Here is an 18,398-nt window from a genome sequence, read left to right on the forward strand (position 1 = left end):
AGCCGAGTAGTCTTAGGCTACAGAAGACTACAGAAATCAGTCATCATTTGGAGCAGGTTGAACTTTTCCTTCAATTACTGCAAGCGTGCACACAAGCCGGATCACTCCGGCCACTTTAACCTCTTTAGCACAGATCACCTGGCAGAGATCTGCACACTACCGAGTGCTCTTTTTTAGTTTGAGAGTGCGAAATAAGATATTCATCAGAATGTATGTATGAGCAAACCACCAAGCTCATGTTAGATTTAACATTTCAGAAATGCATTTACAATACTGTATGCTACATGACAAGCCACGGAAATAATCCAGAGGCTAATGTTACAGATGGTTTTATGAATTGGAGGTGGGGTGGATTATAATAGTTTGTGGACCATGAATTTTAATCAGCCGCCCAGAAATATTTCAAGCCATTATAACAAGCAACAAACCACAGCAATAAACTCAACAAAGCAATCTGTGCGCACCAACACGACAAGAGGCCTGCTGCAATCAAAGTGGTTATTTTGAGGTAGCTTTATCAAGAGACCTCTTCTAGCCAGCGCCTCATCTTTTAACTGAGTAAATAAATGGTTCTGAGCCACAACAAGATTAATATTGCATATTTTTGACTGCCTCTGACTCTGTAAAGCGTTTCCCTTCCTGTACTTTATAAACACATTATGAATAGCACAGGAGATTAGAGGCCAGTCAAAGTTCACATTATATCTTACATGAGAGAGAAAGCTTGAGAAAACAAGGTTTTTGATATCGCCTTTTTCAGTTTGAGGAGCATGATTTAGAAAAGCAGAAACAGACATTCATTTCTTGTTTGTTTTAAATATCTTAATGTGTGCGTTATTCTTCCATGTCAATCGCGGTGAGAACTGTATCTGTCTGAGCTCAACAATAATGGGGTACAGGTGCATTACTTACAGTGACAGTGGTTTTAGAAATGAAGAGAGCAGCTCATTTATTCACAGACTAGAAGGGGGAAGCCTGGGCTGAGCTTGTTGACTAGGCGGTGGGTTGGATGGGCGCAGAGGGAAAGTGATTAGCATCCATCACTGCCTGTTCCTCTCAGACAGTGAGAGGGCTGTGACAGATGAAGGAGACACAATCAAGGGAGGAACAGCAAAGCATGGCACAAGAAAGGAGCCTGGGAGGGAAGAGGATGAGCCCGGCCCGCTGAAACAAATGACAAAGTTGGTACATCAGCTTTTAAAGGTCAAGATAAGGATGGGAAAAAATGGACGCTTTGTGAAGATGACAGAAGTCTGAATATCTATTGTTGTGGGTGTGTGTGTGGGGGTGTGTGTGTGTGTGTGTGTGAGTGGGTGTGGGTGGGGACAGGTTCAAGAGGGTACATGAGTAAAAACCTGCAAATTGTCAGCTACAGGTAGAATTTGAATATATGACTATTATGAGAAACTGTCAATGAAGACAAACATGGGTCTGGAGGGCATTCACACATCTCAATAGAGACCACAATGCATCTTAAACTGAGGAGAACAACAGCATGGAAAGCAGAGTTATCAAATATATGCCAATGCAAATGTAGGCTATTTGCACTTAGAGCAGGGCTGCAGAATGTCACCATTCCCTCTTATTTTGTCCCCCCCCCCCTCCCCAAGAAGTGGCACTCCTTTGGTCACGCCACTGTGACTAAAGACCTCAGCTAAGTGTCTGAAATTTCTGACTTCTAATTTTCCTCATGACAAGAGGAGTTTCAAAGCAGTGGTTCGGTTTCTAAAGTGATTAAAAGAATGGGCTCTTTCTGGTAAATGACAGTCCATTATAGAAAGACAAAGCTGCGAGAGCTCCATTTGTTACTGCTGGCATTTGTTCATTCCCGGAAACACACCGCTCTGCCAGTATGTAATCAGAAATTCAAAGTTCAAATAACAGTAAATTCATGTGTGTCAGGTGCCAATGTAAAAAACTTCAGTCAGTATTTTTTACTTTGGCTAGAATATTCTTGGCATCATGATGTCACTTCACTGACTACTGAGCCAAGATGAGATACTTAAAACATTATCAAATCACACAGCAGCTATTTGGCAGCTATTCTCTTACTTAAGCTTAAATTAAACAAAAGTAAACAGTTTATATCAGCAGATGTTTTGATGTCTAATTATCTTCCTACTTTGCGTGAGTCCTCTTTGATCAGAGACAATGCTATGTTGTTCCTTTTCTTGTCTGCTGACTGACGTTTCTTCCTCCACTTACTGGCGTGCCGATAGCATTACCCATGTGTAAATGCTGTGTCTGCAAATGACGGTAAGTGGTAACCTCAATCCAAAAATCATTAGTAAACTGCTCACACCACACTTTCATTCACAATGCAAAAGCAGCTGAATCCTCGAAACAAACTACTTCATATTTGCCATCCAACCTCACCTAAAGGCCAATGCGTTTTTGTAAAAGAAAGCATGGGGAGAAGCCAGCTGTTATTTAGAGATATGGGGGGGGCACACTTTCAGATGGCATGGTTGCACGTGTTTAAACACAGGTAAGGTGACGAACATGATTACAGTGGGGCAAAAAAGTATTTAGTCAGCCACCAATTGTGCAAGTTCTCCCACTTAAAAAGATGAGAGAGGCCTGTAATTTTCATCATAGGTACACTTCAACTATGAGAGACAGAATGGGGGGAAAGAATCCTGGAAATCACATTGTAGGATTTTTAATGAATTAATTGGTAAATTCCTCGGTAAAGTAAGAATTTGGTCACCTACAAACAAGCAAGATTCTCACAGACCTGTAGCTTCCTCTTTAAGAGGCTCCTCTGTCCTCCACTCGTTACCTGTATTAATGGCACTTGTTTGAACTGGTTATCAGTATAAAAGACACCTGTCCACAACCTCAAACAGTCACACTCCAAACTCCACTATGGCCAAGACCAAAGAGCTGTCAAAGGACACCAGAAACAAAATTGTAGACCTGCACCAGGCTGGGAAGACTGAATCTGCAATAGGTAAGCAGCTTGGTGTGAAGAAATCAACTGTGGGAGCAATTATTAGAAAATGGAAGACATCTAAGACCACTGATAATCTCCCTCGATCTGGGGCTCCACGCAAGATCTCACCCCATGGGGTCAAAATGATCACAAGAACGGTGAGCAAAAATCCCAGAACCACACGGGGGGACCTAGTGAATGACCTGCAGAGAGCTGGGACCAAAGTAACAAAGGCTACCATCACTAACACACTACACCGCCAGGGACTCAAATCCAGATGTGTCCCCCTGCTTAAGCCAGTACATGTCCAGGCCCGTCTGAAGTTTGCTAGAGAGCATTTGAATGATCCAGAAGAGGATTGGGAGAATGTCATATGGTCAGATGAAACCAAAATAGAACTTTTTGGTAAAAACTCAACTTGTCGTGTTTGGAGGAGAAAGAATGCTGAGTTGCATCCAAAGAACACCATACCTACTGTGAAGCATGGGGGTGGAAACATCATGCTTTGGGGCTGTTTTTCTGCAAAGGGACCAGGACGACTGATCCATGTAAAGGAAAGAATGAATGGGGCCATGTATCGTGAGATTTTGAGTGAAAACCTCCTTCCATCAGCAAGGGCATTGAAGATGAAACGTGGCTGGGTCTTTCAGCATCACAATGATCCCAAACACACTGCCCAGGCAACGAAGGAGTGGCTTCGTAAGAAGCATTTCAAGGTCCTGGAGTGGCCTAGCCAGTCTCCAGATCTCAACCCCATAGAAAATCTTTGGAGGGAGTTGAAAGTCCGTGTTGCCCAGCGACAGCCCCAAAACATCACTGCTCTAGAGGAGATCTGCATGGAGGAATGGGCCAAAATACCAGCAACAGTGTGTGAAAACCTTGTGAAGACTTACAGAAAACGTTTGACCTCTGTCATTGCCAACAAAAGGTATGTAACAAAGTATTGAGATGAACTTTTGTTATTGACCAAATACTTATTTTCCACCATAATCTGCAGATAAATTCTTTAAAAATCAGACAATGTGATTTTCTGGATTTTTTTTCTCATTTTGTCTCTCATAGTTGAGGTATACCTATGATGACAATTACAGGCCTCTCTCATCTTTTTAAGTGGGAGAACTTGCACAATTGGTGGCTGACTAAATACTTTTTTGCCCCACTGTATGTGAATGTGTGATTTGTGCATTGTCATGGTTAACCGACCCTGGCAGAAAAGCCACTCACAGCTTTGTTTGTGGCCTTGTTTTCTTGGATGTAACTAGACTGTTGGGATGATTGTTTGGCAAGCAAAAACCTATGTAAGCCACTGTTGTGGAGAGTCCAGCCCCCTGGCCAGTCATTTATCAAATACATTCATCTAATGAGAATGAGAGTGTTTGTTTATTCATCTACGCGAAGACTGACCAGAAGTACACGTTTTTTTTCCCACGTCAAGAGAGCTTGAAGGAGAAACCTAAACCCTGTTTACTTCCACGTCTCCACACACCTGGCCAACTGCTGAACTGAGTGAGCCACTTGTTTGTATGTCGATTTTATAGTCACAGAAATTGTCGGTTGCAGCCCTCTCAATTCTAACGTCGGAGGGCTGTGGGAGGAGGAGGAGGTTTCAGATGCTGTCCAACCATTTGACAAGCACTTTGTTTGAAGCATACTGATGCCTTAACACACCCGGACAGATCCAGGTTGAGCTGAGCCATCACTTCTCTAAAAGTCAGGTTTGGTTTGTTCATGAAGATCAGTTAAATTAGTTGTGACCTGGCCATGTTCTGGCTGGATGAGTACAGAATGACTTAACCCTTTTATTATTGCCATTTGTTATTTAGAATAATGGAGTGAACAAATGTTTATTGAGTGAATTTGAGTAGTATAGTATTGCTAAGACATGTAAACACAGCTGTCAAAAAGGTGACAAATAACATGTACAGCAAACTTCCATCTAGTTATTTGTTATCTGAACTGTGTTTTCTATTTTCGCCAAATTTACAGTCCAGTGGGCCTGTATCACACACAATCATGCAGAGGCCGGCATGGTAGTGTGATCTGCCAGTGTTCCATAGAAGAGATGCACAATTTACAGCACAATCCCCTCTTTCAAAGAGAAAAGCTGGTGGCTTGAGTGTGGTGTGTACTGAGTAGTACGATGGGGACAGATGTACATAATCATAATCAACAGGGGAGAAGTAATTATATATGGAGTCATGAGTATGAGGGAAGCATTTCATTTGAATTCTTTTTGGAGAACTGCGTTTGCCAGTGCGGTGGTGGGCCATAGAGTCCCAGCCAAGCCAAGCTTGCATCAACAGTCTCTGAGTAGTCACCCTGCAGGTCTGTATCTCAGCCTCTGCACAAAGAGCTAAACCAGGCTGCCGTTAGTGCAGCAATTACACACTAGATTTCCTCACTGGCCTCATTTTTGGCCATACTGCCAGACAAGCTTTTTAAGCAATCACCAACCAAGCTGGTGAGCTGGATAAAGCAAAGCAACAACTGATAAGAGGCCGAAAACAATCTCTGATTTAACCAACTCATAAAATGTTGAAATTTGACAGGGGATGTCATTTTCTTTGGAGGTTGATGGGGGAATTAAAATAGGCCTGCAGACACAATGCCACAGTGAATTACTTTCTGTGTTGTCCTAAAAACTAGACTGAAAACTGATTCCAGTGCCAAGTTAGATGTTACATCACTGTGTTGCTCTGCAAAGCCCCATATTAGCTGTGCTCTCCAGCCTGAAACTGGTTGAGTGGTCTCTTGACTCTAAACTGTGGTCGACTTTATTTTCACACTTTGCCTGATGACTTCTTAAATTATGTATTAGATTGTAATTGTGACTGGAGAGTTAAATTGCCACTGAGGTCCTGCTGCTTCACTTTGTTACAGGGACTACACTGAGTTTCTGTTATCCTTTTTCATAACATACAGAAAATTATTGCAGTTACGTTCACCACACAATCACAATGTGGTTGTTTGCTATGACAGTACAACATCCAAGACATGTTATGTGCAATGTTAATAGGTGTCATTTACAGTAATGAAACCACAGAGAAAAACCACCCAACCAAGGAGTTTCAGCTCGGCTCAAAGAAGCTTTAAAGTGCCCTTTCCTCTCATTGTTTTACTTTTACGGACCACGACTTTATTGTTTTGGTTCACTCTCACTGCTCTCATCAGTCCCATCATCCAGCCGCAGCAGGCAGCGTGAAAGCCACGGTACACTTCCTGCCCAGCACCAACCAGCAAAGAGACACAGTTAGAGAAGAGCTGGTGGACACGGTGGAGCATTTAGCAGCTACATAACCAGTTATTTCCCTAAGGGAGTTGGTAGAGACCAAAACAGAGCTTAAGGGAGAGTGAAGGTTGGACTCATAACCCCGCACATAACCAAATGAAAACGTATGTTGCTCTGTGTCTGCTGGTTGTGTAAATACTACAACCAGCAGACGAACTTTTTGCTAACACGTTGAAGAAGAGAATGTGTCAGTGTTGTGTTTGCCAGCAAAAAAAGGAAATAATAAAATAATCTGTTACTGCAGCTTTAAAGACACCTGACATTACACACTGCAAGTGTATATCATCAATTCTGCTTCTACCAGCGTTAAGTCATAATCAACTAATTTAAGCCTTTAAACTTTAACCACAGGTTCTGATTATACATGCACCATAAATAATTTCGGTGATCAAAGTCAAGCTGGTGGCCAGCAGTCAACTCTGCAAACCGACATCAGGATGTCTACAATCTAACTGTCAGAATATATCTAACTGTCAGAATATATCTATATATATATCTATATAAAATTGGCGAGATTTAGATCATCTAGAGCTTTAGCTGATCAGGTAAAAGACAAGACAAAGGCAAACTGAGAGGACTGAGGATGGGAAAAGAACTCAAGACACTCAAGATAGAAGTCAAGTCGAGAGAACTGTTGTTCAGCTGCACAGGAAAAGTTATAGCTTTGTAGAATAATTCTTTTTTGGGATGTCATCACACTGCCTGTGAACACACCGCTATAATGTTGGAAAGTATCGTAACAGAAACAGCCAAAGTAATAAGGAAAGTCTGCCATAGTCAACTTAAAGCACAAACAACAGTGAAATCCTGACTGTTTACACAGGGAGGTAGCATTGTAATGAGCCCAAATAAATCTAATTAGCTTTAATGTGAGTGATCTTTATGGTGGAAGCTTCCAGTCTGATAGTGTAGAAGAAAATAAATAATGTACTTGAGAAGGGAGAAGGATAAGAATTTACTCCAGACTGCAGCCTTGGCAAAACATCTACAACACATAAATAGCCATTCAGGCCTGCAAGGATGAGATATGCAGTGTACTCAGAGAATGAACATAGAAATCAGCCTCCCAACTAAAGTGCTAAACAATACCAATAAAACTCACATAACTCCTGCCAATTCATTACCAAAAGGAGGATAATATATGCAGTCATGTTGTCTCAAGCGGATAAAAAAAATGCCAGCTGTAAAGCACTGAGGCCTGCCCCTTCAAATTAATGGTACTCATGAAGAAATAAAGGAGCCATAAAAAGCGGCCTGTTGTCGCCCACAATGGGATGACTTCTTGAATGCACTGGGGACGCCATGGACGGGCATGTGCCAGTGATTTCTTTAGAGGTGCTGAATCAAGAAGACGTGTTTTCTAAAGCCTCAGCCAAATTGGAACACCAAAGCCGACAGTGTTAGGCTGTCTCCCTGTCTGGTTTGCTCAAAGCCATCAGCTCTAAATGGTGTTCGTCAGCGCCATAAGTGCCGAACGCAATCTGTGAAAGTACGACGACATGCAGATGTCTGTGGCCTTCGTCTGCACCGCACTGTGCTTTTCATTAATGTGACTAAAGAAGAGAGGCAGGGCAGCACATGCTGGGGCCTGCTGTGCCAGATCTTGTATATGATTGGGATAGCTAGGCATCGTGCCCACATGCTCCTTCATAAAACAGAAATGTCAGAGAATACGGTTTGCATGAAAGACAATATGTGCCTCAACCTGCAACTCAGAGGTGATAGACTGGGTCTGGTCCAAACAAACTCTGAAGCTTCTGTGGTGGGAGCGTGATCTGACTTTGATCGAACCCGACTACCAGGTGTCCTCTGCAAGTATGAGCTAAACAGCTCCTGCAGCCAGTTCAACATGTTGATGGTTAGCATGATGTTGTAGATGCATAATATTAGCTCCCTTGTTCTGCTTAGTCATCTGAAAGCAGCACAATATTTTCAAGACATTTCCTCAAAGTGCATTCGGGATTCTGCTGGTGTAGTTTTGCCTGGTTTAATGTCCACATAATTAACGCGGTTATGAGGAAATGCCAACTGCGCCGTGGCTCCATGCTGATGCGTGGCAATATTTCTTTCACAGAAATCTGCACTGGGAACGGAACACAGGACCTTCTTCCTGTGTCTCTCCCACCCCAGACACATCTGACCAATAGCCTATGCGGAGTGAACATTTTCACATGATTTGTAGTGATGCATTTTAGTATGATTGGAATTTTCAGTATGAGAAAAGAAACCAAACCAAGGGGATGCTTCAAGTTTACAAACTTATCTACTGAGTCGGATCAGAGCAAACCAACTTTAGTATGTGAAAATGCCCTTTACAATGCTAACAAAGGGTTCCAGGGGTTGCCTTTATTCCACTACAGGAATGTTTCAAGGCCACTTTGGCTCACATTACAACCACAACACAGAAACAGACCGTGTTGCAGCACAACAAGGGGAAACAGACACCAGTGAAGCTGCAGTCTGTTAATTGTAGGTGAGATCACAGACACAGCAGCAGAACAACATTTCAAAGCATGGCAACTCTTTCGCGAAGCTTCTGAAAGCTGAACATAGTCAGCTGTGTGCGTTTTCTCTGGTTGCCTGATTACCACATGTTGAGGCGATCAGATCATAGTGAAGGCACATAGACGGGATGGAGTAGCCTGTCCTGACTGTCACTCTGCCTACCTCCATGCTACATGAAGACAATAAAATGTTGAATTATCCTTACCCCGCATTGGACGTTTCATTGTTCTCTTTCAGATGTTTTGTGCAGCTCTTTTGTTTTAATTGGTTTAAATGACAGTGTATTTTATTTTAGCCAGCAACACTGAATGTGTGAGGAAAGGAAAAGAGGGGGGCTAGGTTTTCTTGTCTGAGTGGATATCATATTTTGCATAGAGAATGGGTAAACCATGACTCAATTAAGCTACCACTGGATCTCGATCATGCATAGAGCTACTCCTATGACAACAATATGCACGACCCTGTGGTGAGTTTAACAACTTTGATTTCCACAGCTAATTAAATGGTGGAGCTTGCCATCAAGGTGAGGACAAAGGTATGAGGAACAATGCCAAACATTAAAGTCACAAACCAATTTAGCATTCTGTCCACACTGTCTACAGTTACTGGCTATAGTTACCACCATGATCAAATGTTGATCCCTACTAGCAATAAGTGTGAGAGGCCATGTTTCTCTTTCCATTAGCTTATCTCTTCCAAAGGCAGAAGCACATTCATCAGGAAATTGCTCTGCTGAGACTTGCACTGCTGACCCACCAGTCAATGACATCTAAATATGCACAAATCACAGGTTCATCTTACTAAATACGAGGATGTAACCCTAGCCCTATGTAAGAATACAGCAAATAAACAGCTAAACATCTGCAACTGTATGACTAATTTCACTACACTTTACAAATGCTATGCACTGGGTTCAGACAGGAAGGGCAAGAAAGCACAAGAGAGAGACAGAAACAGCACCCAGCATGCAGCGCCGCACACAGAGCCAAAGATGTAGACCACATTAAATCAAATCAGCAGTTCTGATTTGCCTCAAATCAAGAAAGTCTAAAGTCACAGTTTGAAAGCAATAATGTAATGAGGCTGATGGGAACGTTGTTCTCATCAGCTCCGCCTGCTCATTTTCTCCCCTCATCGGCTTCCCTTCTCAGTTGTGATTTATTTACAAGATCAATCCGACCCATCCTGGAGACAGTGAAGGACATTTCCTCCAAATGTCAATGGGCAACAGATGGTTATGAATACAAAAGTACCTCTGGAATTCGTTCACCATTCACCTTTTCTTGTCTGTCATAGCAAATGATGCTTAAAGGGTTATGGTAAGAGATTAGAGACTATACATAACTCAGATATTGCTGTAAATCACTCCCAAGTGACATGTTTGAAATATCCAAATGCCAGTTCTATGTATACCCATCTATGTTTAGAGGTGAAAAGTTTAGGGCTGAAACAATGAGTCAACTAACTGAAAATTCAGCTGAATCATTCAACGATAATAAAGTAATCCTACGAGAGATTTTTCAAGCAGAGTGTAACACCGTTTTTTAGTTTGTTTCTTAGATGTGGTCTTGTTTGCTGCTCCTCTCTTATGAAAAGAATCATTAGTTGCATCCAAACAATGTTGTGTGAAACAACTGTCCAGTAATGAGACCGATAGGAATGTAATCTTAATGCTTTATTGTTTGTTATTTCTCCAGCTCAATGATTTTTGTGAGAAATGAAAAAACAATTTGCCACCCAAAAATTGAGGGCTCACTAACTCGAAACAGTATTTTGGCTCCAGCCTGTAAGTGTTGCAGTTTTATGGTGTCTAAAGTTGGAGTAAATTGATTTTTGTTGCCTCATTATATAGAATTTATTGTTCTAACTCGGTGTGTTGCGCTTATTTAGCTTTTATTCTAATCTTTATTTCATAAAATTGCATTTACTTTAGTCCCCAGGAAAGTTACATTTGTTAAGCTCTAAGCTGCTCCCAGTAATCAAGCACAGGCTGCTATGGTTTAAGCTGTGTGTCTAAGAGAGAGTGGAATACGTTGCACCTGTTGCCTGCCAATAAACAGGCTAAACAGTGAATTAATGCCATTAATTTTCTCATCTCTTAATTTTAATATGCAACGTTGTTAAGAATAGTTCAATGAATAAATAGTGCCACACAATAAACAGAAGGATTTAAAAAGACCCCATGGTTTGTGATCAGAATTGGCCAATACTGCTTCCAGCGATTTTTGATTGGCCCCAAAAATCCTGATCAGCGCACTCTTAAAACATTTGAAATACGGACATCCTAAAATTAGCTTTTAGCATTTTACAGTGTAAACTATATGCCAATACAAGCTGATTTTTTTGGCCAATCTCAGCATATGTGGTACAAGTGAAATTAAACAGTATGCAAAAATTAAACGGTATGCAGGGCTATACAAATCTATGATGAAAACTGCAGGCAATATAACTGTTGTGCCTCAGTGAGGTCCATTCCTTATGACATTGCTGTATAACTGACAGGCATGTTTCACATGGAGGATGACAAGAGTGAAACACACTCGAAATGGGTTTAGATGCTTGCGGTGTTTTGCTGTGAGGCCTCAGCATAATGATCTTTCCCAGCATTTTTCCTCCATTTGCAGACAGGAACAGCTAAATCTATGAAAAGTATTTCTCTTGTGTCACTGAGCATGAGTTCAAAAAATATCCAGCAAAAGCCCAGGGTTTGGCACCAAGCCGCACTTCTACAGATGCCATGTCAGAAAAAAGAAATGACTTTTCACGTTTTTGTATATTCATATATCATTTCAAGGCGTTACTACAGTAAGGTTACGTGCACGGTTGAACAATCATGAATAGATTCACTTTCAAACTTAAATGATATAACTGTGCATTGGTCTGTGATTAGAAGACCTCTCTGACAGTATGACATTATTATGTTTAATTCACAGCATTGTTAGAAGCTATGGAAACAAATGAATGAAAGATGTTCGTTATCATGCATGTGTGTAGCCTTAGACACATCACATCAGTGGCTGAACAATTGTGCACCGACTGACCTATTGTTTCCCATTGCACAGTTCTACCACCTACCTTGGTGTCAGCACCACCCTTGACAGTTCGGTTTGTCAAGTCTCATATTTCAGCTTTGACCATATTCGCAGCCGACCTTTCAATGCACTACCAACGTCATCGAAGCTTTATATAGCACAAGCAGGCACTGTGTCTTTACATCTCATCAGGTCATAACACTAAAAACATATCACAACCTTGAAAGGAGAAGCATTGCATTACTTAGGCAGTAAATGCCGATCCTGTATAGACACCTTAAGGCACAACTAAGGGAAGGGTTTTACAGAAAAGCCATTTCCATTTGAGTCCGTAAAGTGGCATCCAAAGAGCAAGGCCAATAAGATGGTTCATTTATCACACTGAAAGTTTTCATTAGGACTAGCACCTTGTTTCGTTCACTTATTTGGCAGATTTATTCACCCTTGACTCATTTGGCTTTTTAAGAGAGAAAGTCCAACTGCATTAAACAGGAAACATGGAAACGTCCCTGATACAGGCTCGTTTAATTTTGTCTTTGGTTTAAAAGGTATATTTTCTGTGGTCCCAATTTCTATTAGGAAACATAATTCTATAACATCAATCTCTACGATCTCTCAGTGATATAACAGTGAGCAGTGTTGTGGTTCCAGATCAACCCAACTGTGTTTATGATCCATGGAATGTCCCCTGTTCAAAATATGTCATACTTCATTCAGTGCCAGTCTCAAAAGGACAGGAGAAACGTCACTTACTTTGGTAGAGCCGTCCACGACCTCTGTGGCTGCACTCCAACACAAGGGAGTCCTTGACTGAAATTTTGACTGGTCGATACTGAACTGGTCAGCCAAGTCAGTGACACACTAAAGACTAAAGACTACTAACATTTTACTTCATTTGGTCAATAAAATCTCAGACACCAGTGACAAATCATAATTTTTCACAGCAGCAATGTCTTCAAATTGCTTGTTTTGTGGTCCAAAACCCAAAGAAACGGAATTTACTATTACATGAATAAAGTTTTTTATATTTGGAATTATGTGTCATAAATAATGTCATTTTGACATAGCCATTCCAAATTAAATACAGGTTCTCTGACAGCATTAACATAAAATTCAGTTTTTGATTCGGTTGAGTTTCACACAGGGGAGTTGTTCAGATTTTTAAATTTGGCAGATAAAAAAACCCCCCACTAGTATTAGAATAAGTAGTGGAACAGAAAAATTTGTGATCAGTGTATCCTAGAAGGCTTTAGATTGTTTATACTGTACAGTTCTAACTGCACATTGTATTGCAACTTAATTAAAATGTCCAGTAATGCTTCATGCACATTTTTCAGCCCTCATACATTACTACATTACCTTTTTAGCAATGTGGGTCTTTTGAATTGCAGAGGAAAGTGGCACAAAAGTGTTATTTTCAGCTCAAACATCAAAGCGCTGAATGCAAAATATACCTATTTAAGTGTCTGGCTCTTTGGCTATATTAATTTTTTTTTTGTACTTGTGCTTCTTAACATTCTTTCAGAATGACACATCATACCAGCAACAAAGACGATCCATTAGCACTGAGAAGGAGCCTCTATTCAATGAAACAATACTAGCTCAAGACAAAAGAGGACACGAGTATGGAAAACAGCAACATGCACGGACCCAAGGCTTCCTCAGCTGCCTCATTTGCAAAAGCTCATGATTAATTGAGATGTATAATAACTGCTGAGAGGATTAATTCAATCATAGAGATGGTCAGACAGAAGGCTTTGACATTTGTGGGAGTCAACACCTTAGCCAGCAAGATGATATATCAATTATCTTGACTTAGGCAAGTCCCTAATGCTGTTATAGCCTACCAGAAGGATTTGGTTATGACCTGGTGATGATCAGAAAATTGAGCCAACAATAAGCAGCCATGTAATCTTCCTGCTCAATTTTGATGTCAGAGGTATCTTCTGCAATAGCCATAGTGGATGAAAGGCTGTTTCCGACCAAGTATGAGGCTGAAGTCACTTCAGCTTTCCAGCAATCTGCCAACAAACAACTGGGTGGAAAAATGAACTAGTCGTAATAGAGGTTTTGGTGACAGTGAGGAACGGGGAGCATGAGCTGATAGTAATGATGTTATCAGTCACTGTGTGATCGCGCGCTGATAGATGGAGTGTCTGCTGAGCCTTCTGAGGACAGGCAGTGAGTGGCAAGTGCTGTCAACATTACTGTAGCAAAACTCTGACGTTCTTAACTACCTACTTGATGTGCTGAGGTGTAGACATGTCTCACATGTCACCAATTAGTATGTGAATGTCAATACTGTAATCAGAAGCACTGAGACTCTGCCAGACCAAAGTGTCTCACAGACACACTGACAGACAAGAGGAACACACACACCGAGAGGCCGACAACACGTTCAGTACACGTCGAAGGCAGTGTTCTTCTTGAATGATGCAAACTTCCATCTCATCAACCTTCACAATGTCTCATTCAGCTTGCAAACCAAACACCCTGCAATAATTAACAGAACAAGTCACATTTGAACACACAGCCTCGCAGACAACACACAAGTCATGCAGGTGTGTGTGGGCTACATACGTTTGACAGTACAGGCGTCCAGCCTCGCAAAGAAATGAATGTGAGGAAATTATAACTCACAATGTTAGCGGGGCTTCTACTAACCAATAATTATTGTCATATATTCTCAAAAATACATTTTCAATCAAGCAAATAATCTACAAAATGTCCATAAATAGTCAAAAGTGTCTTATTTTGGAGCTATTCAGTTAAAATTGATCAAGGACAAAGTAAAGCAGCAGATCATCTAATCTGACAGGCTGGAACTGGAGAATGTTTGGTGTTTTTTCAGCATTTTTGCTTGGAAACAATTAATCTATTTTCAAAAACCAGATGCAGACCGAGTCTACTATTTAAACGGTCAGCTACTAAGAAATGGATAGCGAGATGTGTCAGGATACGTCTCAGCAGGTGACTGATGGTGCTCGCAGAAATCCTACCACAGGTTATTTAAAGGAAGTCAGTCCACGTGTGTGCCAGTGTTAAAATGTACTGATCCACGTCACCTCTGAACCTGTAACAAGGTATGTGAACCAAAACCCTTTAGCCTATTCTCAGGGTTATACTTTGATCAAATCTGAACACGAATATGTCAAAAAACGCACAACTGCAGCTCCTGTTCCCTCTCGTTTCTTTGCAGGGCTAGCTCTGATGTCCACTGAGGATAAACTTAAAGCCATAATCCAAAGTAATCCTGTTGATTGTACATTTGCGATTACATAGTTACAATAAAAGCGAGTGTCAGCTAATGTAACAGGACTTTTCCATGTGGCTGTGCAACCAAAATGTAAGAAACAGAATATAAATGTGTAGAAATATCCTGTTTACATCACCCAGAGATAATTGATTTCACTCAATGAGGCAAGCAATAGGGGGTGCAAAAAATATGAGAAGAACTTTTTGAGTAGTTGTATTTGCATGTACATATATCAGCACATTTCGGCAATCGGATGCCAAATGTCAAAATGGCTCTCGTATCTCTTGGAACAGAAAAATTGTGGATAATTCTTTTTCATAATAGAAATATCTCCTAGAACATGTATAGTGCCATTGGCGTGTCAAATGATGGCTGAATGGAACACTGTATGGCATGCCTAGCTAAGGTGTGTAGTGGCTGTGGCAAAAGCCTGCCAATAAAAGGAGAGAAAACGGAGGGAAAATGAGTTCAAGGGAGTTCAAGGGGTTTGCAATTTTTCATCACCAGGGGGACCTGAGAGTGACTGAAAATATGCCCTTTTCCACCAGTGTGGACACCACTGCCATGTTATTTCAAAGAAATGTGTCTGGAATCTCTCTTGTTTGTGTTTATTATATTCTCTAACAATAGTACATTACAGGCATTTTGCAGGAGAATTTCAATGATTCTTGAGCATCCGTAGCTTTACGACAATGCCAGCAATCCCCACTTGTAGGATCTGGGGCACTAGTCATCTTCACAATAATAAATCTGAGCTAAATTACACTTCAAATGCACTTACGCTGATGGCATATAGGCAATGACAGCAGACTTGTTTACAAAAGACTATATCGCACCGCTAATATATTTCAACCACGCTCTTTAATGCTACGTGGTGAGCAAAGACACTCATCCGGCACAGTAAAACACAAGGTGACAGCCAAGACTGTTTAAGCTCAACAACACTTTCTCATTCGATGCACATGACCTTTACTTAACTCTGCTTGAAATCAGATCTCCATGACCACCTTGTTCCCTTCCTGGCAGACAACCAGGATTATTAACAACTGTTGTCCCGAATTGCAATCTGTAGGGGCATCAAAGCTAATTCGTGCCGATTTTCACAGCGTACGAGACGAGCCACTTGGTGAGCAGCTATTCAATTAGCGCTGCCAGCAGCTGGAAAACCTCTGGAGCCTGATGTTACGCCATCAACCTGATAAAAGGCAGACTGCAGCGTGCATGTTTGAGAAACAATGGTTACTGCTGACTTCAACAAGTCTCCAAACAAAAAAGAAAAAAAAACCTCCAGCCTATTTCACAACCACAAGAAAATGGTGACTCCTCAGCAGCGAAATGAGAACTGTGAGACAGAAACAATAAGTCCTACACAGTCAGATGTTTATCCATCCTCACAGTAATGGGTGTATCCATTACTTAAGTTATTAATATCTCCCAGCACACAATGGCAGACAATTTACACAGCGGCCACGTTGGATCCCTGTTGAAAACAATTGTCTAGTCAGGATATCTTGACACACGTTGAGATGTAAAAGCCACATAATAGATCTTTGCTCATTTTGAGGCTGTCACTTGTCTCAATGTCTCTCTGTCTCTCTCTCTGTGTCTCTCCTGTCCGCGACACAGATAAAAGTGGTGCACTCAAAACACACACACACACACACACACACACACACACACACAGCAAATACGAGCTTAACTCGGCAATACAGACAGACTAAGAAATACTCTGAGCATATTTTACACTGGGTCACTGCCTCAGAATGGATGTGTCTGAAGTACAGCAACTTAACCGGATCTCGTTTGTTTTTAACGTCAGAAACAAACTGTACGAATCAGACTTTTCTTATTGTAACCTCCATTTTTTTTTAACTAAAAATGATTAAACGCGTCCGTAAATTAAAATGACACCGAAGACGAACAACCAAATGACAATAATGGGGTCAAAACGAAGGCACGACACGCAGATATTCACCGTGTTTTTTGGGGTTTTTTTTTACTTAAAAGTGACAACCGGTGAAATGTTAAAGATTTTTAAGACCCAGAAAGCGGCGCAAACTCGACATGTTCGCCCAGAGTCCACCTTGCACGGACTTGCGCAACAAAGTTTCCCGTCAGGTCTGGAGTGGATTTAAGACGAGGACACAACCGGCTGAGCACGACATGACAACAATGTCAACTCGGACCTTTGATGGCAGACAACGTTTCGCTGAGGCGGACGTGTGCGTCAAACACGCTAAAAAAGATGTTGTTGAAGAGAAAGTCGACCGCTAACTCCGAGCAGCAGTGAGGGGACGTCAGCCTCACTGACCGCCGGCAGCACACAGCAAAGGGAGGGCGACTTCACTTACACCGGCCAGAGAAGAAGTGCGCACAGTCCCGTAGAGAAAATAAAGCCCACGGTCCTCAGCCGTCCACAGTCAGAGCTCCACATCCAGCAGTGTCAGCCTGGGTCCCTCTCCTCCTCCCTCTCCTCCTCCTCCTCCCTCCTCTTCTTCTTCCTCCTCCTCCTCCTCAGCTCTCCTACAGCTGCCGGAGAAGTTTGCTGACGTCAGCGAGCACTCGGTCTCAACCGGCAGCTCTTTGGTCGCAACTTGAATAATACATGGCAAAGGAGGAGGGGGGGGGCGACCGGAAAGACCCCCGGGGGGGGGGGCAGGCACCACACTGGAGGAGGCCCCCTCCACTACAGCCATGTTCATTAACAGCAAACAAAACAAAACAAGAAACACTGCTCCTATGTAAGAAAGGTGAATAAGGTCTGAGATATAATGTCTGCTTTTACATTTCAATAAATAAGTAAATAAGAAATAGCTAAATAAAGTTCTATGGAAGGACTCTTTGAATGTGAAGAGTCAAAAAATGGCTGCCTGAATACATTCACAAGACAAACAAAAACTAGTGGCGCTAGCAAAGTTGTGCGGCTAAGCTAACGTAATTCAAGTTGGCTACAAAAGTCACATCTAAATGTTATCATGGCCGTCACAGCAGCAGAATTTAGCTAAATAAGTAGTTTTCTGCTGTCAGTTAGTTGTTTGTCTGTAAGTAGCTCTAATGGTGCACATTTTATGCTACAGGATAGCTGACCTTTGCTGTAATGCAGCACGGTAGCTAAGTAGGACCAATTAAGGTTAGCTAGTGTGATGCTAGCCATCAAACAAATGTTCTATTTCTTATCGAACCATGTACATTTAAGCAAATAGGCTTCTGTTTAAATTTTATTTTATTTAAAATTCAATACACTGTTAATAAACACAAAACTTTTATGGATAATATATTAATACATGTGAAGACTTGTATTTTGGGTTTCTAAAATGGAACGTTTTCAGGGAGCCCACTGTGAGGTACCTCGTTTTCACAAAATCCATAAGGTTCAACCGA

At 41.5% G+C, this 18,398-nt stretch overlaps 1 protein-coding gene across 2 annotated transcripts in view; it reads right to left on the reverse strand.

Annotated features, from left to right (window-relative positions):
• Positions 1-17,470, reverse strand: part of gulp1a (GULP PTB domain containing engulfment adaptor 1a) — a 68,968-nt gene extending 51,498 nt beyond the window's left edge. For both annotated transcript variants that reach the window (XM_070837678.1, XM_070837677.1), the window contains exon 1: positions 17,369-17,470. The gene's annotated coding sequence lies outside the window, so the exon portion shown is untranslated. The remainder of the gene's footprint in view (positions 1-17,368) is intronic.
• Positions 17,471-18,398: the final 928 nt, after the last annotated feature.

The sequence above is a fragment of the Pempheris klunzingeri genome, chromosome 10, assembly GCF_042242105.1.
Source record: "Pempheris klunzingeri isolate RE-2024b chromosome 10, fPemKlu1.hap1, whole genome shotgun sequence".
NCBI classification, from domain to species: Eukaryota; Metazoa; Chordata; class Actinopteri; order Acropomatiformes; family Pempheridae; genus Pempheris; species Pempheris klunzingeri.